At 44.7% G+C, this 27,746-nt stretch overlaps 2 long non-coding RNA genes across 3 annotated transcripts; one reads left to right on the forward strand and one right to left on the reverse strand.

Moving 5' to 3' along the window:
• Window positions 1-2,701: 2,701 nt before the first annotated feature.
• LOC135909414 (uncharacterized) lies at window positions 2,702-7,506 on the forward strand. The gene is made up of 2 exons (XR_010566715.2): window positions 2,702-2,960; window positions 4,719-7,506. It is a non-coding gene; the product is annotated as an uncharacterized lncRNA (long non-coding RNA).
• A 10,631-nt stretch (window positions 7,507-18,137) lies between these two features.
• Window positions 18,138-27,745, reverse strand: LOC135909413 (uncharacterized). 2 transcript variants are annotated; one of them, XR_010566714.2, is made up of 5 exons: window positions 27,622-27,745; window positions 26,811-26,901; window positions 24,007-24,191; window positions 22,038-22,199; window positions 18,138-18,224 (listed from the first exon to the last, which is right to left on the reverse strand). It is a non-coding gene; the product is annotated as an uncharacterized lncRNA (long non-coding RNA). The 2 variants fall into 2 exon arrangements; XR_010566713.2 differs by having other exon boundaries at window positions 18,138-18,227; window positions 27,622-27,744.
• Between the last annotated feature and the right edge of the window lies 1 nt (window position 27,746).

Raw genomic sequence — 27,746 nt, forward strand, 5'->3', positions numbered from 1 at the left:
CTTTCTGTGTGTTCAGTGTAAAAAGGTGCGGGAGTGATTGTGTGAACCCTTGTCACTGAACACGAGTCCTTTGACGACTTTGGACGCTCCGATTGGACGAGGCGGGGGGGGGGGGGGACAGTTTACGCTGGCATAATGATCTAGGGAGGACAGAGGGAGTTTAAGCGAGCTTTTTCGACTCCTTGGAGTGCTTCACTTCAGTCATGCTCGACTGATGAGACGTAACGTTCTGCACTCCTGATGTAGATATTGTAAATATACCCACTACTCCTCGTTCTCGATGAGAACAAGCTCCTACCTTCAACAACGTCCTTAGCGTGGATGGGTCGGACGACAGCGTGGGCCAGCTGCCCCTTTTGTGCATGCCGGATCCCAACTCTTAAAGCAGGTACCGCAGTTCGAAGAAACTCTTTGACGCTGACTTGCAGTACTGTGCCACTTGGTCAGTGCTGGTCTAGAATGAACCACTTTGATGCCAACTTAGGTCACGCTGTATGTGCGAGTAGGTGTGGGCCCCCTTAAATGAACGTCTGTGGAGCCAACTTGGGTAACTATGTAAGTATGTGCCACTGGGAATGTGCCACTCCACAATCACGAACAATATCCCTTAAATTTCTTCGATGCTGAGCGGAAACGATCCAGTGTCACAAGGGTTCCTCAAGGACAGCAAACTCACGCATTAGCAGGATGCGCCCCAAATGCACTTGGTATGTGTTGCTTTTCAATGAACGCCTTTCACACCAAGGATTCAGCGAGCTGCGCCATTAAAGCGCAGGGTATCTGCCGCTCTGCAATGAACCTCTCGCCAACTTGGGTCACTGAGTATGTGCGACTGAATGTGCGGCAAAGTGAGTGAACAATTCTCAGCGTTCGCAGGCACCGGCGCGCCGTGATTCTCGACTCCCAGGCCACGTGCGGACTTCTCGGCAGCGCCACTAGGTTGCGCAGCAGGTCCAGGAAAAAGCTCGAGAAGGGAGCCTAGTTGCTGTATGACGCGTTTCTCAGCGTTCGCCCCCACCAGCGCGCCATGCATTTCGGAGGCTACCCGTACAAAAATGAGTGTTGATTAACCATTGATATATTGTTGGGGAATTGTTGAAACAACGGACTTCAACAAATTTTCAAGAGCAATTGAGTTCACTCAACCCTTGCACAACAATATTACCGTTGAGTGTTCTCAATAAACAATTTATTGGGTAATTTGTGTTGATTTTTTTAGTTGTTCTTTTGTTGTGTAGCAGTTGAGTCCAGTATACAATAATTAGGACTCGCATATGAAGACATTCCAAACATGTTTTGCGATGCGTTCCAACCTCATTCCTGTCACTTTGCGGCAGGTAGGTTCTTCTTTCGCCTCGCTTTCATTAATAGAAAATTATGTGTGACCGATGGGGTGGAATCGAACGTCGGCCGTCAAGCCCGGTACTCTCACCAATAGGCCACGAGCGCGCGCATACTCCTCTCATTCGAAAGCCAGTGAGCTCTGAAATGCTTGGCGTGTGCGCCGCGTGCCACTTCCTGGTGCTGTCGCTACAGCTGGCGCTTTGAAGCGCCTATCTCCGGGACCGCCCCACTTTCGTAGCCATTTTCGCTACGTAAAAACTGCAACGTTAGACTAGATTCATGACCGCCCAAGTTCATAACGATTTATTTCTTCGCCGGTGTACAAATGCCATCGTCGTTTTAACATACACTAGATGACATAACCATTGGTACGATCCGAAATGAGCACGTTTTGGGGAGCAGAAGAATGCGAAGCTCACTTGCCAACACGGTGACTACGCGCATGTGGAGTTCCCCAAAAGTAGACACGGCGGCAGCGCGGCCGGCGATAAGACAGGTGCCGACAGGCGACGACGCTACCTTCGAGCATCGGACGCACTGTGGGAACCGTAGGATGCAAGCGCGCACACGCTACAAACATACACGGGTGAGGTCTTCGAATTTCCTGCGACGTACCCTCTGTCCGTAAAGCAAATATAGTTTTTGTCCAATGTCCGTGGTACTAGAGATCAAAGAATGAACGCGCTTTGAGATCGCAGCGCGCAGCCGCTACAACCATTGACTTCAAAGAGCTTCAGATTCAGCAACAGCCGCAACAGTATCCCAGCTAATCGCTGTATCTGCGGCTGCTCCCGTTTCTCGCCTTGCAAGCAGTACGCGATTTATTTGAGCCTCGCCGAACGGTCGTCCTCTCCCAAGCCTGCAGGTCTTGTATGTTCAGTTAACAAAACCAAAGGGAAATGAAAGAAATACAGGTAACGGACTCTTATTGTACCTTACTTGTCACCTCGTCATCTGCAAAAACGCTACAAACTATTTTAAAAGCTTTATTTTTGTAAAAATAGCAAAACTAGTAGTAATTTTTATTCCTAGGTGGCGCGACAAACGTTAAGATAGCGTTTGGGTGTGTATGTGTGCGCGCAAACGGGCGCAACCGAGTTTCGTTTTGCGCACACTTTTGCAACAGTACACATGGTTAACGCTAGTTTCGTAGTCGCATTTTGTGGTCGTAGTATTTTTTGTTTACGCTATAAATTAGGTAGTTCTTAATAATTTATGAAGGTTAGTTGATAAAAAATTATTGCTAATTAATTAGTGGTTCTTAAGTGCCGTTATTTTGTGTTTGAAAGGTTTTTATAACTGAATACGATAGTGAAACCATGTGAAGCTGTGAACGGCTTTCGGACTCAGTTATTCGGTTGCAGTTGTGCGGTGGTTCACGCCGCGTGCTTCTTGATGAAAGTATTTTCTTTTCGGACATCATGACGCACATTTTAGTGGAATGCTTTAACGACGATAAGTGGGACGTTTATCCGGTGAAGTGGTTGGCTCACCCAACAACTAGTCTTCTACTGATGCGCGAGCCTGATGGTTTTGATGAGTTGCGCGGCAGAGGCCATGATGCCTGTTGGAGAGAAGGCACCCCGAAACAGTCGCAGCCGCACTTCTGAAAATAGGTAAGTAATCTCGTTTTCTTGGTCACGTAGCCTTCTTTTCTATTTTGACATTGACGAGCGTGACATGTTAAGCACACCGTTCACTTTCTTGAAGCAAACCGCATGCCCCGGAGCAAATGCGCGCGATACTAACTCTCGCTGCCGCCGTCACTTCGTTTGAAACAGAAACAATGGTAGGCGAAGAGGCAGCGGCGCCCCATGTGCGTAAAATTGCATTGCTTAATTTGTTCCTGTCTAATAACGTTTCCTTCATTTGTATGAGAGAACACAATTGGAACATAAGGATCGGCTTCTCTGCGCAGTGATAATTTTGTACAGTGGCCACGTCATTTTTCATGGGGGCTCACGTATGCCGTCTAAGCGCTTGTCATCGCGTTCCGATACGTGAGAGGCGCGCTGCCTTTCAAGGTATTTAGGCAGGCACTACGAGTTTAGGAGAACCGCGACAAATAATCGTGCAGCAGGTGTGCAGCTGTGCTACGCTTGTACCACACTCGTACCGGAAGGCAGTGTTGCACTTCACGCTTACGCATTTCGTAACTATGGCGGCCTCCGTGGCAATTTGGGGATCGAGGTCGTGGATACGATCCCTGCAGCGGCCGCATTCCAAAGGAGCGGAATGCAAAAACGCTCGTGCATTGTGCATTGTATGCACGTAAAAATTTCCAGGAAGTCAAAATTAATACGGAGCCCCCAACTACGACGTGCCTCATAATTAGATCGTTGGTTTGGCACGTGGAACATCAGAATTTTTTTTTCCGTAGTGGCTCATCGTATACCATACGGTTAGTGTGATCACCTTTTGTGCCGTAGCGGTTAAGCGCGCCTCGATTTAGGTTGCGTCTAATGATGCGGCGCACCGCGAAATATATTTCGCCTCTCTGGTATTTTCGGAGAACGGCCAACCGATTAGTCACAGCTTCCGCGCGGTGACTGTACATGGATACACAGCGCAAATGAACAGAGGTGTGGTGACGTGGTCAAAGAACACAGCCGCCGACGGGCTCACCTTATCGTCTATCACCGCCAAAACTACCGCAGTAAGCATCTTTATCTAGCGCGGCGGTTTGCCGTTGAAGACGTACTGTACAATTTTAATAAGCGGTAACCGAAACATGCCACCGTTCTCTGCTGCCTCTTTGAGTTGGACCGATCCGAATATGGGTTGTTTCCAGAAGCGAAAGGAGCGCCAATCGGCGTGTTGTCGCCTCGAGCTAAGCGTCGCACTCGAGCACCGTTTGCGCGGTGAAGAATGACGCGTGCATGAAGCTAGCTCACTGCGCGGACGCTACCGCGCAACGCAAGGGCGTGTACGCGACGTTCTGCACACAAATCGCGCGGGATGATCGGAGCCACGCCGGAGCGCGGCTAGCTTCAAAGAAGCGGTACATGTTCTCACTCGTACAGGCACGCTCACGCTCGCATCGCTCTCGGCGTATGTTTAGGTCATCCCTTCTACTGGACTTCTACCCAAAGATTCCATATCTGCTTGGTATCGGCTATGCACTGTCGCGTGGTGTTTGGTTCTGCGAGAGAGCCGGGAATATTTTCCCCACTGTGAAACATCGCTGTGCGTGTTTTAGCTAACATTTACCGCAGCAACCCATTCCTTCCTTTTCTCGATGGCACTCGTAAAGAGTCCCAAATTTTTACTTGTCAGTATAGTGTGTATTTCTATTTCGTGCGTAGTTATGTGTAGTGCGTGGCAGATTCTTAATCCGCGCAATCTCATTTTCTGTCCACATTCCCTTCTCACAGGTTACGTATGCAGTAAATTCCCAGATGCTAAAGTGTTCTACGCCAAAAGCACCTTGGCGTCGTGCAAGAGACACCCGTTGATATGTGGCTGATTCACTAGCAAGCTCGCATCAAGTGGGATTTTCAACTATTTTTTGTGTTACTCTGTGGTGTACCAGCTGCTGCATGGACGCTGTGAAGGCTTACTTTCGATTTGCTCTGGCGTTTAGTAGTAAAGGATGGGCTACCTTTTGAGGGGAGGCATTTACTTTTGTTTGTGAGAATGTTTACCAGCCTAACCAAGTGATACGTGGGTACTGTAAACAGCAGCACGAACAGAGGCGGACGACGAAATAGGTAGGAGCACACACGAGCGCAAGCTCTACTAAATGTTTGCTTTTGATGACAAAGGTATTAAACACACTGGCCAACTTGGCAAAGGTAAAAATCCGTGCGTGCGTGGCAGGAACAGCCACGTGCGACAAGAAAAAAATGTGAAAAAGCCATGTCATGTAGAATAAACATGCGTGAAAAACGAGAACTATCGGTCAAATCTATTGAAAAAGCGAAAGATTTGTCCGATAAGTGATACTACCCAACGGGAAATACTCATTTGAGAACAACTTTTTCCCACTAATGCAACAGATAACTTGGTTACGCAATTGTTTCGTTTGTGATCAATAAATATTGCTTCTGGAACTCCTCTGGTGTTGCGGGATAGAGCAGAAAGAACGATTCTTTCATCACAGAGACCAGAACACAAAAGGACTTACGGAAGCATTATTTATTGATCACGAAGAAATATTCATAAACAAGATTTCTGTGACCCTTAGTGGGAAAGAGTTGCTACAGTACTTCTCATTACTATCGCTTACAGGAGAAACCTTTCAGTTTTCATGTTTTTGTTAGTTTTTGGCGCACATGTTTATTCTACAGGACGTATTTCGGTCCGTTTTTGTTGTGCCGGGCTGTGTATGCTGCGCATCCATGGCTTTTTCTTTGTGAAGTTGGCCAGTGTGTTTAAAATCTTCGTCTTCACGAATAAACTTCTACTTGAGTCAGCGTTCATGTGTGTTCCTACCTTAATTCATCCTTCTCGTCTCTGTTTGGGTGGTTGTGAAATATAAATGTACACCGAATTGGCGAAGTGTCCATAGAATTGATACATGAAGTTATTTGCGCTGTTCATTTCAGGAAGAACGCTATAGGGTCTTATCTTCTCTTTGTTTTTGACACTGAGTACATTTTTCTAGTTCAATTTCAAGGAGTCCCCTCAGGAAGCCAATAAGAGTGATGGTAACTTCCTTTGTGTGTAAGATTTATGAATTTCATCCATTCAAGGCATGACATGGCACATGCCTGATTGTAGGTTGCAAGCATTCGTAGTAAGATCTGTTTTTCGGTTCTCATGACGCTTCTTTGTACTGCGCTGCATTCTCCAGGCACATGAACCTTTTTATGCTCTAAGTGCACGCGTTCTTTTTCTATGTGTTGGAGCGAAAATTGTAAACTTAAATATGCATATCTATCATTTTCCTTGTAATCTTTTTCAACATGGGTGCGCTGTAGCTCCCTCTGTCTTTCAGTTACTGCTTTGTCCCAATTTTTATGGAACCTTTATATATTTTATGTAGCTAAATTCTGGTGCTATTTTAATAACATTTTATCTGTGAAATTGAGGTAATTGGTGTTTCGTATATGGTTTATTTGCGTTTTTCACTGTCTCAGCAATCGGGCTGTCGAGTCATTGGAAGCTTTTCTCATACTGTAAGACTATTTCTGGGGTGCTTGATACTGAAAGTGCAGGTGACCATTTATTTGGCTGTTTGGAATTGTGTTAGCCATGTGTTACTACCAATTTTCTGTGCTAAATAATTATTTTTTCTCTTATCGTTCAAGGTGTTAGCCTTTCCTTATCTCTTTATTGACTGAGGTAGCACTTAGTTGCTGGGTATAGGAAAAAGGCCCCAAAAAGTGCTTTAATTAGCTTTGTGCAAGTCCAGAAATATTATCTGAAAATGAGCTCACTAAATTGAGGAAATGCCACTAACGAACTCCTCTGTACCCCAAATTAACATAATCAAATGGCGTACTGTTTGTTCTTGACTTGTACCAGAGAGATAAGCTGCTTTCATTACACAAAAGCTTTACAAGTTTATTTCTGAAGAAAGCAATCCTGGCTTGTCAGAAACACGATTCAGGTGTTCATCATGCCCGACAACTTTCTAAATGATGTCTCGTCAAATAATAGCTAAGTTGAGTGATGTTATTTTATAAAATAATTGGGCAACATGAAAATATATATATCTCGAAGACAAAGCTCAGGCAAGTCTACTTTGGTAATTAAATTTTAATCACGGTGAAAGACGTGTGCTAAAGGTTGTATATATTTACGTGAAGTCATTCGTTTCAAGTTGGTTTTTTGCCTTCTCACAGTCAGCCATAGCTCTTCCTGTGATGTGTTAGTGTGCGCAACATTTTAATGTAACATATTCAGATGCCTTTTGTGTATTCACATGCAAGCAGCTCCAAGTGTTCATGTGTTCAAAGTTGGTTGTTGCAAGGGTATGCTTAAGCCCTGCCTTTTGAGTCGCTTTGCCTTCTAGTCATAAACTTAAGTCGAAAGTGAAGAGCACAATGATCGTTTTGATTGGATTCATATGTATAGGTTCTTTCAGATGTATTTACACTGCTAGAGTGCTGTAGGTACTAGCCTGTGTCTCCAGGTTCGATGTAGTGGTGCCTTATGTACTGTAATAATGTTTCACGTGCACACATCTTTAGTGTAAATAAAGGTACTTCAAGTTGATCAGTCTCTCCTTTGATTTTGTTTGTGTTTGGGAAAGTTATGAGCAGGCACCAGGGCATGCAAGTGTGAACAGCGAAGCAATTTCAATATATGAATAAAAATACACTAGCCCAACGAAACGTCAATCATATTTCAATGGCGACTTCTGAAATCTCAATGGCATCTCAACTGTGGCACGATATGCTTTTCAATGCTGTGGCAATAATAACTCAACAACAGGTCAACAGAACTACCACAACGTTAGTTCAACGCAGTATCAATGGTAACTCAACAACCATTCAACAAAACGAACACAACGGGCCGTCTAAGCACAATGGACTTTCAATGGTAACTTAACAATTATTCAACATTGAGGTACCCAATGGTGTTTCAATTCGATTTCAGTGGCCAATATTCAAGAGTGCTCAACACTCAACCCAACAATTCTCCAACATACTCTCAATAATTCCTCAATAAAAACTCAACATTGACCAACAATATTTCAATGCCTTCTCAAGAATTTTTTTTGTACGGGTATGGGCAGGCCTCTTCGAGGCGGTGGCTCTGATGGCGCCGAGTGTTCTTAGGGAAGCGCGAAAGAGGAGTCCCGCTGCTGCACACGCCTTACGCATTACTCGTTTCGATGGTGGCAATACGTTGTGTCTCCATATTGATTCAATGCTAACTGATTACCGCCGACAGCCATCATGAGATGGGTTGTGCGGCAATTTTTCTAACAGGTAGAGTTGTCACTAGGTTTGGTACACGGCTGTGTGAAAGGAATTCTCATTTCACATAGAGCCCATTGCGGTTCTGGCTGACGTTGCGCACGCACCTTCCCATGTCTATAGGCACCAAATCAAGGGCGACTTCACTGCAGATCATTCGCCAGGGCCGTCAAAAGCAGAACCCCACAGCCTGCAGTATACCTATTGGTAAACTCGCCGGGCGGATTCCCGTCGAGTTTGCCGTTCAGGAGGCACGAGTTTGGCCGGTACCTAATCACCTGGTCATAAGGCACGAGTGCTCTCCTGACCAGTTGTCCGGCAATTACGGGACATCAACGCTTGAAAAAGGGTGCATCTCCCTAATTAGAGGACGTCCCCACCTAATAGATGATTAGGGATGCTACATGGAAAAGTGCCACCATGCTAGCGACCTAGACTCCCTTTTACAGGATTTGTTGTGCCCGCAGTATTCAACAGGATTTGCATGGCGCGGACTCCATCTTCAATACAGTTCACCCGTAAAGAAAGCCGAATGTTTTGCAGGCAGATTTTGCTAATGGATTAGTCTTAGCTACAGCTACATAAAACTTATCATCAAAAACTTTTTTCTTTTGAATTGGTAGTTTTCGGTAGGTGTTGCAGCGACAATGTCTTGTTCATACAATGAATTACCAACATTATAACCTTCTGCTTTTATAAAAGTATTAGCAATACCACCACCAACGATAAGAATCTCAACCTTATCAAGAAGGTTATATAGCAATGATAGCTTAGTTGAGACTTTAGATCCTTAAATTCTGGCTGATAGATAAAATCACTATCAATCTTAGCTTCAACCTCTTCTTCTAAAGCATCGTCTAGCTTAAAACCATTAGAAGAAAATAATTCTAACCTGGCCTGCTTTAGCATCAGTTACAGCCTTAGCAACATCCATAGTTACAGTACCAACCTTAGGATTTGGCATAAGGCCTTTAGGACCAAGAATTTGACCTAGTTGTCCAACCACTCTCATAGAATCTGGAGAAGCAATTACAACATCAAAATCCATATTACCCTTTTTAACTTCATCAGCTAAATCTTCCCTACCAACAACATCAGCACCCGCCGAGAGTCTTTATCAGCAGATCAAGGTTTTGGTATAAATGTTGAGTCGGCTCAGATGCCTGTGCCCCTTTGGGTAACCTGCGGCAGCGTGGTTTGGTAACCACGTTATCCCACAGCCACGACGGACACTCAACCACAGGGCCATGGCTGCCGTGGACGGTAGTGCGTAAAGGGCACGTAATTAACGCCTGTGGAAAACCTGTATCTCCGAAAGCACAAGCGTAGAAAGAAATCAGGTGGAGCAGGCGTCCTGCTATTACGCTTAGAGGGCGCCTTGGGCTGAAACATTGATACAAAACATGGACTGCTCGTAGCACTACGTCAGCGTAGAAAGGACCTAGCTTGCGACGCAACGAGGATCGTTAATTACTTCAAGCACGTTGTTTCTCATTGAGGACAAAAACACCAGTAAATTATTCGTTTTTGTTTTCTGTGGTAGGAGCACAGTGAAATAGACTAGTACACAATCATTTTATACCCGTACCTGAAGAACAAGCCAAGTAAATCCAGAATAGAGCGGACTGAACGCACAAAAGAAAAATTAACTCAGGGATTTTACATGCGAAAACCGCCATATAATAATGAGGCATGCCGTAGTGGGGGCTCCGAATTATCGTGACGACCTAGGGTTCTTAAACGTGCGCCCAATGCACAGTATGCTGGCCTTTTTGCATTTCGTCCCCATCGAAATGCGGCCACCGTGGCCGATCCCGCGCCCTCGGGATCAGCAGCGCAGCGCCGAAGCTACTATATACGCCACCAAGGTGGGTGGTGAACGCCTTCTCACACAGACTCTTTCCGGCATCGCCGAGGCACACGGATGCTGATTCCCCGTACCTTGGTCTGGCAGAGCTGTCTTTTTATTTATTTCTTTTTACTTTTTTGGCTGGTCTCCTATCGTCTGCGGGTGCCGCCTTTTCAGACCAAAACAACGCGATGCCATTTGCTCTATGCGAGCGCGTTGGCCGGCGACGCGCGTGCCACGGAGAAATGTCACGTCTTGTCCATCGAAAGCTTTCGCAGGGGCTTGCGCGGACATCTCCCAAGGAGTTTCAGAAAGAAACAAGCTGAAGAGGGACGAGTGGCCGAGCCACCGCGCCGATTCAAAGCGGACGTCAAGCGCGAGGCACATCGCTATAGTGGGGAGATCTCCGACGCGCCAGGGGAGCGTGACTGCAAAGTATAACGACACAGTGGGCCCGGATGAAAGGGAACACAAAGAAAAAGAGAAAGCACCAAGGTGAGAGAAGGCCGAAAAGACACGTCGACGGCGAAATAGAATCACCAAAGAAAGAAGGACCGCAAAACTGGACGGCGTTTGGCGGAGTATGAGCATTCATATGCTAAGAGTGGGTGGAGAGTGGGAGGTGACACTGTTTTCTCAACTCTCGCCTTCAAAGTTCTCTCCCCTTCGTTGGTACGTTGAGGCTGCAACTCTTTTGCCTCCTTACGACTTACCACTGTTTTCTTTACTGCGAGGGTTCGCGTTTTGAATACGAAGCATTTATGCGTCAAGTAAACAAATAAAAAAATAAAAGTAAGAAACAAGAAACACATCGCGAAACTCCGAATGCAAAAGAAGCTATGGACGAAGAGAGCTGGACGAAACTGAGCCGTACGTCGCGTCGACGTCGCCTTCATCATCGGTGTATGCGCGCGCGCACATTGCCATAAATAAAGCCGTTAGCTGACCCCAAACGTAAGGGATCCTTTAGAGAGAGAATAAATTGGCGGGGCCGGACTGGAGCGCGCTCTAAGAGAATAATGTTTCGAAAAACACGAAGTGAAAAAGAAAAGACGAACCTGCAGGAAAGAGTGACGAAAAGCTGAAACTCACCAGAGTCGCTAAACACTGCCCTGTCAACTACTGAAATGCAGTCGTGTTATTGATATGTAATAATTCCTCTTACCGCTGTACATGAATGTGACTGTTAAAGCAAAGCTGTTAGCCAATCGGGAATCAATAAAGCAAGCTTGAACTCGACAGGGGTACTTGTACATGGCTGAGAGTAAACGCCAAAGATGCATGACCAGGAATGCACAACGGGGCAGCATACTCCCTACATGTTATCTTGCGGAACATTAACTCTTTTTAAGGTTACTATGCGAGTTATAAGAGAGTAGTTTTGCAAGAAATGTAAGAAAAGGAGTGGACTTACAGTAATGGCGAAGCCTTGCTGATTCTGCGTATATATGCCCTCCCCCCTTTTTTTTCCCCACAAATCCTGCTTCAAATGCCTTTTTCGATACTGGTTTATGTCTCTAAAGTTTAGGTATATGACTGCTTTTATGATGGGGAATATTGTGCTGGCACGTTATGAGCATTTATGTACTGGACATTTGTCGCACGGCTTTGCTTTGCGAAATACGTTCGCCCAGCACGTGTTTGTCTCGAGAGGTATGCGCACTGCATGATGAGCCGCTCATAGCGGCAAATGGCCGTCACAGTTGTCGTCGCGAGTAGCAATGCGAATTCCCCAACTAATTGATCTCGATCGTACGGCCCAGGCTTCGCATATATGACTTCGTCAGCCGTGGCCTCATCCCTCCCAGGGCGTGCTTGAGAAGCGGCACGAGGTATGCGGATGCGCGGCCGCGGCACCGAAAGAAAAATTTATCTCGTTCAGCGATGCTAGGAATGTCCCGGATTGAAGCTTCATTTCAACCCTACATGCGCAGTTGCACCGAACCGTTCTCGTGGAACGGCGACAAGCCTCCGAAAGGCGAAAACCAATCCCCAGAACCATATATATATATATATATATATATATATATATATATATATATATATATATATATATATATATATACTTCATCCACCTGAAAGTTCCGTGCAATGATTATTTGTCCAAAAGGTGTGCCCAAAGTGTACGCGTTTTAAAAAGTGTAGATTTCTCCTCTTGTTAACTTGGTGCGTTCGAAACGTCACCATCGAAATTATTGAAGACTGCTTTAGTAAACCATCTTCTGCTACGTTTGACAAAGTCCACCAATCGAGTGGGCTCAGTGAAATTTTCTCGCGCCCAGCGCGAGAAAATTTTGTTGAAAGCATTATTTTCATACGTGAGATATATCGTGTACAGGCAGATCCGCCTGACTGGTTGGGTAATCTTGATGAATTAGTGAATTTCAAGAAATTTTAGCTTGTCACGTTGGTCCAAGTAGTCCAACGTGTTTTTATGTATGTCATTTTGTGAATAAAGAGAGAGAGAACTAAACTTTTATTTTCCGAAACGGTAAACCGAGTCAGAACCCGGTTCACCCTAGGTGGGAGGATTCCTTATTCCAAGAACCCTCTGGCTTGGGCTGCCTCTTTGGCCCGGGCGACGAGACTGCGTTGGTCGTCCAGGTCATCGGAGGAAAGCTTGGCCTCCCACGTTTCGGTTATGGTATGGATCTGCGGTGATTTGGGGCGCTCTTCTTGTGCTTCTATGGGGAGGCTTTCTTTGGAGTCGTCTTGTGGAGCTTGTGAGGTAGGGTCTGTGGGTGTGCCACGCAGTGGGCAATCCTGGACCATGTGTTGCAGGGTGTCTGGAACGTCGCAATGGGGGCATATGTACGAGTACTGCGTAGGATACAGTCTGCATGATTATTCCGTGCACGTAGGTGTTGGTCTGTAGGCGGCGCAGGATGACTTCTTCCTCCTTGCTTAGATTCTTGTGTGGCAAAGCGTACGTTCTTCTGCTGAGTCGGTGGTGTTGCAGAAGCTCCGTGTACTTTAGGGCGATGTCATCAACGTTGGTGGCCGGCCTAGTGTGGGATTGCAGGAAAGCCCGGCTGGTATGCTCGCGGGCAGCGGCGTGTGCCGCCTCATTTCCTGTCATGCCCTGATGGCCTGGAACCCAGTCAATGTAGGTGTCGGGGAGCGGGGCGCGTGCGATGTGATTTTTTAGTATCTTGAGCGCTGTTTCTGATACGCGGCCTTTTTGATAGTTGCGAGCTGCTGCTTGGGAGTCTGTTAGTATTATTGCTACTTCAGGGCAAGTTGTTATTGCTAGAGCAATTGCCGTTTCCTCTGCAGTCTCAGGGGCTCTTGCTCGGATGGTGACAGCTGCAAGTTCTTTGCCTTGGTGATCCGTGACGCTTAGGGCAAAGGCGTTTCGTTTAATATACCGGGCAGCATCGGTGTACCTCGTATGAGGGTCTCTCCCGTATTTCTTGCTGAGTGCGCGGATTCTGCTTTGGCGACGCTCCTTATGATAATTTGGATGCATATTGCGCGGTATACTTGCAACGCTGATGCAGTCCCGGACTGCAGGTGGGATTCTTGCTTTCTGGTCTGTGTCTGCAATGTAGCTTTCACTGTAGTTGAGGTAGCGCAAAACTGCACGTCCGGTAGGTGTGAGCTTGAGCCGCTCTAGTTGGCTGATCTTATGAGCCTCGACAAGCTCTTCCCATGTATTGTGGACGCCGAGCCGGAGGAGTTTCTCCGTTGATGCCATGGGTGGCAGCGTCAAGGCTACTTTGATTGCCTTTCGAATGACGACATTGAGTTTTTTTATTTCTGCCGGCTTGAGCTTCAAGTAGGGAGTTCCGTAGGTGATACGGCTAGTTAGGAGAGCTTGAATTATGCTAAGCGTGTCGTGCTCCTTGAGTCCGCTTCTTTGGTTTGTGATCCTCTTGACGAGGTGCGTAACTTCTGACAGTGTGCGTTGGAGACGCGGGAGAGTGGCCGCCCCTGATCCGTCCTTGTGGATGTGATGTCCGAGTACGCGAAGAGAGTCGACTGTAGGGATCTTGGTTCCGTTGAGCGAGACGCTAGTTCGATATAGCGGGTTCGATATAGAGCGATATAGAGCGGGTTCGATATAGTTAGGTGGTCTTCCTCGTGTCCGTGCTCTCAGGACAAGAAGCTCCGACTTTTCAGGTGCGCATTGGAGACCGCAGTCTCCGAGGTATCTTTCGATAATATCTACGGCTTCTTGTAGATTGCGTTCTTGTTGTCCAGTAGTAGGTGCTTTGGTCCAGAGTGTGACGTCGTCGGCGTAAAGGGCATGGCATAGGTTTGGGATGGCGTTCAGTTGTTTCGGTAGCTTGATCATTGCGATATTGAAAAGGAGGGGTGAAATAACTGATCCTTGTGGGGTTCCTTTGTTGGGTAGCCGAAATTTATCGCTGCGGAGGTTGCAGACGCCTACTGTTGCTGTTCGGTGCGTCAAAAAGCTACTGATATAGTTATAGATCCGGGCTCCGCAGCCTGTATCTTCGAGGTTGCGGAGAATGGCTTCGTGGCTCACGTTGTCGAATGCGCCCTTTACGTCGATTGCCAGGATTGATGATTTGCGTCTGTGATCGAGGTAATCAAGCAAGTCTTCTTTGAGGAGCAGGAGTACGTCCTGCGTGGACAGATGCTGCCGGAATCCGAACATGGTGTGCGGCAAGTGTCCGTTGTCCTCGAGGTATGTTGTTAACCGGTCGTGCACCATGTGCTCGAGGAGTTTGCCCACGCAAGATGTGAGGGAAATGGGACGTAGGTTTTCGATGCGAAGAGGTTTGTTGGGTTTGGGGATCATGGTGACCTCCGAATGCTTCCAGGCTGCTGGTAGGTCCCCCTTTTCCCAGCAGTCGTTGTAGTACTGTAGCAGTGCTGTAGTGGCAGATTGCGGGAGGTTGCGTAAGAGCTTATTAGTTATTCTGTCCTTGCCGGGACTGGTGTTTCTAGTGAGTTTGGCTAATGCTGCGTGGAGCTCTGCCTGGGTGAATGGTCGATCGAGATCTGGGTTTGGTGTACCGCCGTACGCCTTTCGGGTGGCTGATGAAGTGGGCTTGTCGGTGCTAAGTTTTTGCTGAAGCTCACGAAGGAGATCATCCTCCGATCCAGCATGATTGTGGATCAGTCTGTGTAGATCTTGCCTCTGTTGCGTTTTGGTGCGATCGGTAGCTAAGAGAGCGCGTAGGAGATGCCAGGTTTTCTTGGTGCTGAGTGTCCCTTGTATGCTGTCACAAAAGGCGTGCCAATTTTGCCTGCTAAGTTGCTCCGCGTAATCTTGGGCCTGTATGGTGAGAAGGGCGATTCGTTGCTTAAGTTTTCTATTGAGCTTTTGTCTCTTCCACCTCTTCAGGAGGCTTCTTTTGGCCTCCCCAGAGATGAAGGAGATGCGGGTCGACTGCGGGGGTGTTGGTGCTTAGCTGGATGGTCTTGGTGTGGTTTTCTGCGGTGATGAGAAGGCCCTTGAGCCAATGGTCGATGTCGTCAATTGTTGTGTTGCCGCTGAGGTTGTCTCTGAAGGACTTCCAGTCTGTTAGTCGAGCAACTCCAGTCTTGTTTGGTTTCCGGTTGTGCGCGATGTCAAGTTGGATAATGTGGTGGTCGCTTCCGAGCGTCTCCGAGAGTCGACTCCACTCGGCCCAGTGGACGTTCGCTGTGAACGTAAGGTCCGGGCTAGTGTCCCTGGAGACACTGTTCCCGACTCTCGTGGCCTGCAATGGGTCGTTCCAGAGGGTTAGCCTGTGGTGTTGAGCAGTGTCGTGCACTCGCGCTCCCTTCTTCGTGGTGCTTGGATAAGCCCATGCTGTATGTGGGGCGTTGAAATCTCCCATTATAACAACTTGATGGCCTTTCGTGCGTTTCCTAAGTTCACGGACAAAGTGGTCGAATCCCGGAAGTTGATCACGAGGAGGGCTGTATATGCTGGCGATAAAGAGACTTTGCTGCGTTTTTCTGTCTGGTATGATCTCCACTAGGGTGTGCTCGATGGGGATGTCTTCTATTTCGTGTTCCTGCGTTGTGAGAGTTTTCTTGGTAAGGATGGCTGTGCGTTGAGTTTGTGCATGAGCGATGTATCCTTGAAGTCGGACGTTGTGGGTATTGGTTTCCTGTAGGGCACTTACATCAGGGTAGTCCAGTTTGACAAGTTCTTGTAGGTTTGCATACCGGGGACGGAAGGATCGACAGTTCCATTGCCAGATGCGCAGAGTATTTTGCGGGCTCTTTGTTGTGGTTTTAAGTGTCGCCATCATGAGGATCTTCAGCTTCACAGGCAGCATCATGGTTGGGTGAGATCGAGCGGGAGGCATCGCGACTGTTCGTGCGAGCCTTCTTTCTACCCTGCTCGGTCGTGTTGAGAAGGCTGTCGAGGTAGGACTTGGTGACATAATTGTTCTTTGCGTGTGCTATGAAATTGTTGACCTGGGCTGTTAGGCCGGTAACCTGGCTTGTGAGAGTGGCGACTTGATTCGCGAGGGTGGTCACTTGGGTGTTAAGGGTCGCAATCTTCTCGACGACAGGCTTGGTGATGTTTTCAATCAGGGCAAGGATGTTCTTTGTGAAGACGTCCTCGAAAGCCTGGAGGTGCTTTTGAACTCTAGCTTCGATAGCGGAATCAACTGCATCCGTGGTTAGCGCTGTAAATGATTGATTGCTTCCATGTTCATATTCTTTGCATCTTTGGAATAGTCTGTCTATGAGACTTTGTTGATTTTGTAGCTTGCTCTCGAGGGCTCTTACGGCTACCGCTTCTGCCGATGCGACGCTGGCACTGCCTGAGCTGCCGGCCACTTCAGCGTAATTCAGGCGTTTTCGGGAACGCGATCGCGATCTTGATCGTGATCTTGACGTGGGTCTGTTATTTCTTGCGGTGCTACTGCAGGCGTTACTTGAGTTGGCGGCGCCTGCACTGGCCACTTCAGCGTAATTCACGCGTTTTCGGGAACGCGACCACGATCTTGATCGTGACCTTGACGTGGGTCTGCTAGTTGTTGCGGTGCTACTGGAGGCATTACTTGAGTTGGCGGCGCATCCATTGGCAGCGCCTAGTTCAGGGAACTCATCGCGGTTGGAGCTCCATCGACTGTCTCGCTCTTGGATCCTGTTTTGCCATTGCTGTCTTACTTGGTAAGGCGGTGGGTTGGGCTTGAGCTTTTTCTTGCATTCTTTCCCAGCGGTTTCGTGCCCCTCTCCGCAAATCTTGCACGTGGGATGGCAGTCATGGTTCGGGGGTTGGTTTGTTTTGCCACATTTGTAGCAGAAATTTGGGGTTGGTTTTGGGCAAACGTCTTGACGATGTCCGAGGTTGCCACAGGTTCGGCAATACTGAACTGATTTGCGGTACACTGTAAAAAAAACTTGCCTTACTTTACAGAAAATTTGCTGGTAATTTGTGACCGAACACTCTTCCGTAAATTAAGAACGGTCATTTCCGTAGAACGGACAACTGTAAAAAAAGAGACCGTAATACAAGATACGAGTGCTTCTGTATCTAGAAAACGGAAGACTCTGTATTCTGAATCTGTACTATAACCGTTAAAGTACGGTGCTTCTCGTATTCAGAAAACGGAACACACCGTATGCTGAATCTGTACTATAACCGTTAAAAAACAGGTGCTTGCCGTATTCAGAAAACGAGACTCCGTATGCTAAATCTGTACTATATCCGTTAAAGTACAGGTGCTTCCCGTATTTCATCTTGCAGAGCATATCCATTCGAAGAATGTGCCATCGGGGACAAAATTGCCCAGGACGTGCGAGAGGCGACCGAATTTCATTGGTGTGCTATTTGCTGGGATCAGCCGTGCCACCATCTGCGTTGGGAATGTGCATACGTGACCCACTGTTTTCAGCGGTCTTGAGCAGAAATGCAATTTGGTCAACGCTCGCACTTCCAGGGTACTTTTGTCCACGATAGTACATCTCCTTTAATGCAAATGTCATGAAGGCAGCTCATAGTCAAAGCAGCAGGTCACCATTGAGAAAATTGTCTTGCCAACACACTGACATGGCTGCAGAGATAAAACACTTTGCACTTTGTGATATGAATGCACTGCATAGCATATATACAAAAAGGTGCAACATTTCAGTCCTCAAGTTCTTAGCTCACAGAAGCAACTTTATTTTCTTCAATCACTCGTCTTGCACTTCTTCCTGGTGAAAGTTGTTCTTGACTCCAAACGCTTGCAAGGATAAACTTGCTGCTGTTAGGAGAAACAAATAGTATTCGTGAATATCCATCCTAAAGAAAGCGGCAAAAAAGTTTAATCACAGAACACGACAAAGCAGTAACTTCTGTGTTAGAAAAACATGTAAGTAGATCAACATTGTTGGAACAAGGGATGTTGCTGTAGCCAACATTTCGACATAGGTGCTTGTCATTAGGGTAGCAAATGTTTTCCTTGGCTGTGTTGCTTTGGATTTTGCATATCTCACGGCCCCTAGCCTCATTGGGGGAGAAGTAACTGGTGCGTATAATAGGTCAAGAAAAGTCAAAGTGTTAAAATAAAGGAAGGAAGGGTGTGCTTAGCAGTGGTGATTGTGATGGAGCGGGTATGAGCGATGCTGTCAGTACTTGCCAAGAGTAGGGGTGACCAAAACAGAAAACGATGTACCCATGTAAGCAGTCATTAATCCAGTAGACCTAATCTTCCCAGAAGACAAAATAGGTATCAAGATAAACAGTTTGCACTTTTGGAAAAGGAAAACGAAGAATTAAGGAAAATAAATTTTGTATCAAGATGCATCTGGTTAGGATCACTGCAAGTGGTAAATGAAGGCGCATTATGAATATATATTTGGTTGAAAGCCGATGAAGAAAATATATATTAACCAAATATTAAAAAATAGGGACATTAAAATTAAACTGGATATGACCATAAAACAGTAAAGAACAGCCTGTGGAAAAAAATGGGATGGATAATATAACCAGGTGCAAGATTGCAAAACGTCGAGTGCTGTTTATATTCATGCTGCTGTTGACGGCTTCAAGTTTCTGTCTTCCTGTGGAACCTTTGTCTTACTTGAACAAGGAAATGGGTCATTTTTTAAACAAGCCAGTTCAAATGCAGTTCAAAGCTTCAGCGGTGTTATAATGAAAGAAAATATTATGGTCAGTTCTCCTGCTCATCTTGAAACTTATTGTGCGCAACAAACAGGGACGTAGAATAGAAGAAACACAATGTTAAGCGCTCGTCCTTGTGTTTCTTCTATTCTTCGTCCCTGTTTGTTGCGCACAATAAGTTTCAAGATGAATTTGTTCCAACTAGGCCGACTCGCAGTCTTGCTTCAGTTCTCCTGGGTGTGCTTTCATTCACCAGTTATTTCCACCGGTGTAAGTTCAAAATTTAATGGTCTAAATGGACCTTAGCTCCTGGCAAACCATTAGCTGGTCTTTTTTTCAACACAGATGCCTGCACATTATATGTGTTGGCAGGAGTGCTAGCGAACTACATTATACTTGTTGCCACAAACAAAGTGAAACTTGGTAACAGTGATTGCAAAAAAAAAACCAGCATTCCACAATACTGATTCAAGTCGTCTGGAAAAGTTGCTTAAGTTAACGTACACCCCCTACTCCACCAGACACAATTATTCACCCCACTGACTCTCATGGTGTCAACCATGCTATTACAACACTAGGCATCAAGTGAGGAGAATTAGGGGATAAGAGGGAACAATGCTTTTTGTTAGAACATCAAATGTGCTTTACATAAATGCTACATTCCAACTAACAAAGGAGCAACCGGTTTGTGAGATAGTGACCAATGCATACGAAAGCTAATGACATTCTGTGGAGCAGAATGTTGACGATGAGGTGTTATGCACACAAGTGTACTCTTTCACACAAAATGACATCCTGCACTCAAACCTTGTGCCAACATTAGAGTTTGAAAAACACCATAGTGGAAAGCAAAGAGTGCTAAATTTGTTGATAATTACTAAAAATTATTCGATTATTCATTATCCTTACTGTTTGTTAAAGATTCACAGATTGTTCCCTATGGGTGCTGTAAACAGGCACCCTTCTTTTACAGTGGTAGCAACAATGATCTGTGGCACAGACAAGAATAAATGCTCATGAAGTTTACGCACGAGTATATCCTACAAATTACACCCCATTTCACATTCCAATATGGTAGAAGAGGAAGACGAAAAAAAAACTACTTTCTGGTGGAGGATGCATACCCCAGAATAGAAGAAACAAGTGTACCCTAACCATTGCTGCTGCCGATGCCTGTGCACTAGCAGTTACACATAATATGGCAGTTACAATTGTTTTTCCACAAGCACTGCAAGCTGCGGCCAGTTTAACAGTACACAGCTGTAATAAATTTAGGGCAAGCTAAAGCTCTCTAATGGATTTATCTCATATGACACAATTGGAATGCAATATTCTGCAAATAAGTGAAGCGCGATGTGCCATCCCATACAATGAAACACCTTTGAAGAATCTGAATCACCACCTGCACTCTTAGGCAAAGTTACACCCTTTGGAGTGCCCCTTCTGCCACACAACAATAATCGTTATTTGCCTTGATGCGTTTCCTTTCTTGAAGACGCCATGCCCGCTACTTTGTTGTCGGGAATGCTATCATGCTGATAACGCGCATGCCGTTCGTTACTGGAAAGCACAGGGCTCGCAGCGTTAAAGAAAAGAAATGCATAAAGGCAGATGACAATTATCGTTGTGTGGAACAAGGGGCACTTCAAAGGGTGTAACTCTGCCTAAGAGTGTGAGCCGTGACGAGGGAAAAGAGTGTGTTCTGTGTAAAGTAGTGCACCTGTATAACCTAAAGCTTTGGAGAATGCATTTAGTATGAGCTGGGAAGGTTCCTAATTTTAATTGCACACAGTGAAAACCTCCATGCAGTTTTGTAAAATGCAAACCCCCTACCTTTTTGTTGTTCAAACGTAATGACACGTAGGGCCATAACATGTACATTACGGGTTTCGTTCCCAAACAATCAAAGTGAATAGCACCACCCTAAGTGTTATGTGCCTTCTTGTTAGTGTCGAATGCTGCGATCGGCAGAGAAACGGATTTCTGGAGCAATATAAAGTATTAGGTGCTGTGATCTCAGTTCTTTCACTGCTTTTTAAGCATTATCGGGTCCTAAAGTAAAGAAACGAGGAATAAATACATGCATATTTCACGTTACAACCCTCATAAGTATTTAGTAGTCTGGATTATGAAGGATTCCAGATTTACAATGCAGGACAGATTTTATTCCACTGAAAGAATGGCATCATGCCAATGATTCTGCATTTGGTGCTATATTTATTTGTATTTAGTTCAGTTGGAATGTGTGTGTATCGTCAGCGATATCGCTTGACATGTTTTATATTGACTGTTTTCTAAATTCAGGCAAATTCGTATTCGCAAATAACCTTGTATGACACCAAGAACTTGCTTAGCAGGAGTATTTCTAACATTTGCAAGATATGAGGCTCTTGAATGCATATCTCAGCCTGGGGTACACGCCGCCCCCTAATCTCATCAGCAAGTTTCTGGAACTCATCTACGAGGTTTCTTATGATGAATGTAAAGTTGCTTGAATGGAAGAAATAGGGAATTTATAACAGGTGAATTATGCAGCATAAGAATGATGTCAGCAAGAAGCAAGCATCAAGAACTATAAAATGAAGACTATAAAATGCAAGAATTATTTGGGATGATTTAAAATTCTGGCATTGGAACGAAATGTCTTTCAATCTATATATAAACTCTGATTATTCACTCTACTACCACGACCTTCATTAGAAACATTCATAATCATTATCCTATCTATGCCACATCATCCTAGCTAATATTCAAGCCTTCATAAGCTGCTTTTTTTACTGCTAATTCTCTGTGGGAAAGAGGTGTCCGTATGAAGACCATATCATATACTTATTACCCGTTTTTTGATAAATGATAAGGGAAAAACTTCACACCAAAAATGCATTGAGCTTGAGCAAGTTCTGCGTTTGATGCTGTTGATTCTTTTTTCCCTTTGCCATCATTGACCCACCTGGTTAGCTAAGTAGACAGAAAAGCTGCAGGAGAAAGGTGGGGGTGCCAAACCAGACTTGTGCCCCAGGGGACCTTTTCACGGTCACTGGAGGAACTGCCTGTGGCCTCGGCATCTTCCTTGAGGGCCACGGCCATGTCTAAGAAACCTTGTCTCCACAGGCTGCACAAAGAAAGATAATTTGCTGAGCTAAGTCTTTTTCTTAAAAGAACCCATTTAAGTTGTATTCGTGGCTTTGCACCACAAAACTGACACATGACTGGCCACTCAAGACACTTTATGTGTATTCGCAGGCTTATTCCTTGGAAAAACACTTTTATGTAGCACACAATGAGTAACAGTAACAAAAAATGTATCAGGAGGCTTTCATATTGCTCTACAACTTTTCATTGACACATTTCATTTAATTATTTGAGATATTTAATAACTAATTAAGAATTATGTAATTAGGCAGAATGCACAATATAATCAGAGTATCTCCAAGCGATGGCAAACATTACCTTCATTTTGTCTAGTTACATCGCATTTACATATTTCTAAATCTTGGTGCATGATAGTTAAGACACCCTGTAGATCAAAAAACAATATTAAAATTTTCATAATCATCTCTTGCGTGTTATTGGTGGCTATGGCTGCTTCAAGTTATTCTTTCAGTATGGTACAAGCAGTTTTGAAGTGAAATTGTTTTGCATCGAGGGCATGTAATCTAGGCAATCAAGCAAAAGGTCAAGTTGTGTTCACTATTCAGATGTTTAACTAAGAAGCTGCAGGAAAAGGAAACAAGACACAACACCTAATAAACAATGCAAAATTTGAAAATTTAAACTGAACAAGAAACCAGTGTTTGAAAACACAGAAAAAAAGCCAGCAGCTTACATCGAATACACCCTTGCTATGTACTCCAAGTGAAGTTGTTACCGCAATGCTTGGGCACCACATGAACGTAACAATCAACAACTTCGAGCAGAATATTAATACCACTAAATGAACTGGCCTTTGAAGATTCTTGATCTGAAATCCTCAACGACTTGTTCTGGTGTTTAATCTGTCAAGCTCAATCTGTATTCTCAAAAGCTGGCTCTCGGCCATAATTTCTGTAAACGCAACATCAGCTTAAATCTCAAGATAGGGTTGACCTGCAAATAAAGTGGATAATGCATGGCAAACATCATGAACTCTCTTACATGTTAACCAGAGGGTTCACTCATGCAGCCATGAAATTGTGATGCAGACACGATATATTGAAGCTGGTTTTGTGAAGTGTTTCATGCTTCCAAGGCTTCTTCAGTTGTGAAAGCTGTCTCCGTTAGCTAAATAAGCGATGAGAATAAAAAAATAACTTCAACATGCTCACAATATGTTGACCATTTGCAAGTAAACAGCAGCCTTTTTGGCACCCAGGTTGCCTGGTGCAAATCTACTATGCCACAGTACTTGCGTTACCCAGTACCAGCCACTTTAAAATGCAATGTGTTCAGAACCCTTTCCCTCTGTTTGTCTGCTTTGGAAACAGTTTAACATGTGTTCAGTAGGCGTCGAGAAAGGGGACAGAAAACACTGTGCACCACTGATTTCTAACATGTTTCGCTGGATGCAGCACACCGCACCGGATGCAGGTGAAGCTAGTGGAAATGCGATGTCATGCAGTCGCTTGTCCTGGAAGCAGGGCATATGGTGGACTAACTAGTGCGTGCGATCAGATAATATTGCTGCCGAAAAACTTTGTGGTTTTTCACATTTTAGGAGGTCTCTACATGTCTGGTAAGCACTTTTATGACAATCTGAACCCGTATACGATAGTGTTCTCTTACATCAAGTTTTTTCTGATTTTCCAGTGTTTCCATTGCACGCCACTTATGTTAGCGACACTGTAGACACTACAATGGAAAAATTCTGGACACCTCGAAACACTGCTTGGGTAGTTTATGGCACATCAGGCAGGCATGTTAGGGGAAGAAATGCTACACACCCGTGCAACAAAGTGCTGCCGCAAAGTTGTGAAGCACCAACTTCCGGGACAAGGCCGGCTTCAGTCGAGGGCGCTCGATGTGCTGTTCATCCCCTGTAGTAGAAATCAGTGGCGTGGACCCTTTTATACTGGCTGTCTTTTCTGGTCGGAACCTTGGCAACAGCTTCCACCATACTTTTTTGAACCTGCAACATGTGCAGAGAAAGTCACATCACTGTGCATTGATTGTATGGCTTTATTGTGCTACACATTTTATCAAATAATTAAAAAATACAGTTCACACATTTTTACTACTGTATATAGACAGTCTAGTTGCTATACACGCCAAACATTACCATTCCTCTGACAGAATGCAACAATAGAAGCGTACACTGTAAAGCTACACTAAAATTTAAATTGATGTGACACCGTATGAGCATACACTATGCCTACTGTATGCTTTAGCCCTGTGTCAAGTAAAAGTTAATTGTCAATCATTTATGGTGTATTTCTACTTATTCTGGGTCATCAAACTGTACAATCAATGTTCCAAGTTTACACAATGTTGGCTTTTGATTGCCTATGTGATCCGTTTCCTACTTACGCATGCAGTAATCCCACTGTAATAAGGAAAAAGAGAATAGGAAATGCCGTGATAATCTTCTACATTTGATGAGGGCAGGAGCAATGACCAATAGCATGTGGTTGAAGCTACATAATTACTCAGTTTTCACACAGCTTAATTATTCAGCAAGTAATAAAGAGCTATCCTGTGCACCTCTGCATGACCAATAAAATCTGACTGCTTGACACTGCACTAAGGCTTGGTACTGTTCGGCAGTTCAGCTTTGGTTTTCTGATATACAGAACTGTTTAGGTACCAGTAGTTTACTTTGCGATAAAATGGAGCTTGGAGCACTGGTCATTTGCACATAAATAATGCGACAGCAAATATAACACAAGGATAGGAATATGGGTCCCTTGGAAAAAGTACATACACATTATGATTATAATGTGATGTGATGCCACAATGAAACAGAAAGCAACGCATAGAAGTGGACGGCGCTTCCATGCCACCAAGGTTATTGGACAGACAGTACTTGAGAAGTGCCCGCAACACAATGTGTTGGCGGGCTAGTTGGTGTGAATCCATAAATACTTTGTTAAGCGCAAAACAATGGACACAAGAAAGACGACCGGCACAAGAGCGTACTCATGCGACGGGATCCAAAAAACCATATTGAGCACTGCACAAGGTTAAAGAAAGCACACTAATGCACTGTGACCCCAATGACTGTATGAAGAAAGCTTCCGATAACTCTCAGGCGGTGGTATCACAGCACTTTTTCAAAATCGTAGTATCACGAAACATGGCTTTGCACTTTTATATTTTACAATGTTGAGCCAAATGGGAACCTGTGCCTGTTGGTATGGATCGTTTAGGTTCGCAATGTTTCGTGATGCTACGATTTTGAAAAAAGAGCCGTGATACCACCGCCAGAGAGTTATCGGAAGTTTTCTTCATACAGTCATTGGGGCCACAGTGCATTAGTGTGCTTTCTTTAACCTTGTAAAGTGCTCAATATAGTTTTTTTTGGATTCTGTCGCATGAGTGTGCTTTTTTGATCAGATGTTGGTGGTTCCTGCACAGCCCATGTTCTTCTAGATTCTGCTGTCTACAAAGGAGGGACGCAATAAAGTGATGTCAGTTGAGAGTAGCGCCTTGTTCTGTCGTCTTTCTTGTGTCCGTTGTTTTGTGCTAAAAAAGCAATGATGTATTCCTTGTGGGTGTTTGAAGACAGCTCCACACGCAGTAGCGTATCCAGTATTGCTGCCCAGTGGTTTAGCTCGCCGCAGTATGAAGTGCCACAAAACATAAGGAGAGAAACCTGCATTATAGTCTTGTTGCAAACAAGAATATAACGTGAAGTGCATTCTGAGGCCAGAAACTATAAAAAAAAATTTCATGATGCACCGATGTGCAAGGTTTTATAGCAAAGTCAAATACATTTAGTGTAAATATGACACTATGATGATGCACAATGGTGGTAATCTGTAATAATATAAAAGGTGCCTTAATGTTACAACAAAAGCTGACATTACTTAATAATAGCCCTGTAAAATTTAACATGCAGGGGCACCGCTTGGTTAAACAATAGTCATGTATTGTCTATGTACACAAGTATTACCCACGCATTTCTGCCATTGTCTAAATGGCATAAATGAATGGGTAATACTTGTATACATAGATATTACATCTCTATTGTTTAACCAAGTGGGTAAACTATGTCTGCCTGACACAAGATTAGAATTAAACCATAAATTATACATAGTCACCCTAAGAGTAACACCTCATTTGAACTTCACAGTAAGTAGACGCCTGTTGATGCCAGCCTCTCCCAATGCTAAACTGTATTGCATGCTCTACAGAGAAATTAGAGTGGTATCACTCAACTCTGAAGCAATTCAGGACTGCAGCACTGTAGAAGACATCTACAAATGTCCCATTTCATGTATAACAGCCTGAATTGCTTGCACATCTTACCAAGTGCAAATTAAAATTTCTTTTTGTTTAGCATTTTTGCCTGCTAGACCACAATCCAATGTCATCAATATATTAACATATTACCTCAAAGAACCTAATTTGGCTTATAGATTAACACCTTTGCATACTGCCACAGCTGCACTCTGTCATATGCGTTGCAATCATAAAGGAGTGCTGGTCCACCAGCACTCCAATGTTACTAACAGTGATCACCTACACAGCTAAGTAAACGGTCATGATTCAGGTGGCAAATAGCTATGAGAAAAAAAAATCCACTCACCTTGAGAGCTATAATACTGCAATAACTTGAGAGAGATGGACCCATTGCAGGCAGCAGACCTCTTCTCAGCTCCAGCACAACAGCAACTTGCCTTTCAGTAAAAGAAAAGGATTGATTAGTAATGATAAGTTACCTTGTTTTTGCTGAGTATCAATACAATCTGACTTTCATGCATATCCACTCTCCGCTTTAGTAATACAACTGAATTATTCGTCAAATAAAAGAGTCTATGATGATACCATTCGCATCTCTTGTATGTCCAAATTTTTTCGCACTGATACCCCGTTTACTGCTTGCTTAGTGGCACGAATGCCTTGACTGCCCAGACATCATTCGAAGGAATACGTCTTGCTGCACCGCAAACGGTGCAGCAAGACGTTTTTTTCTGGTCACAATTAAAACGTGCACCCAAGCAAGAAAGTAACGATCACAGGTAGTGAGCGACTGCTATTGCCTCGAACGTTTATTTCCGTATTTTAACAGAAGTTCTTGTATCGGATACAGTATGCTCTCAAGCCAATACAAGCGTCAATACAAGAGCTCAACTGAACGCAGTTTTATTCTACGCTTTTAACGCGAGTGAACAAAAGGTTAGAAGTACCTCACGGAAATTGCGATCGAGCCAATCGCGCTACGACTGGAATCGATCTGAAAAGATAGGTTGATCCCTTTCCCCATTCATGCGTCATTTTTGCCCTAAGACGTTGCATAGTGGTCTTTTGAAACAATATTTCTGTTCGCGACACCGGCTTACCACACATCATTTTAACCCCTACGTTATGCAAACCAAATAAGATTAAAATGGGCTTACCTCATGAGCAAGTTACGAGCGCGCGTAGACTGTTGAACACCCGTTGAGAGCAAGCAGACTAGCCGTGTCCAAGCGCATACGTGCACCCAAACACAGGACAACTTCTTCGATGCCGCAGCGAGCAG

Source organism: Dermacentor albipictus, chromosome 1, assembly GCF_038994185.2.
Source record: "Dermacentor albipictus isolate Rhodes 1998 colony chromosome 1, USDA_Dalb.pri_finalv2, whole genome shotgun sequence".
In the NCBI taxonomy this organism is placed as follows: Eukaryota; Metazoa; Arthropoda; class Arachnida; order Ixodida; family Ixodidae; genus Dermacentor; species Dermacentor albipictus.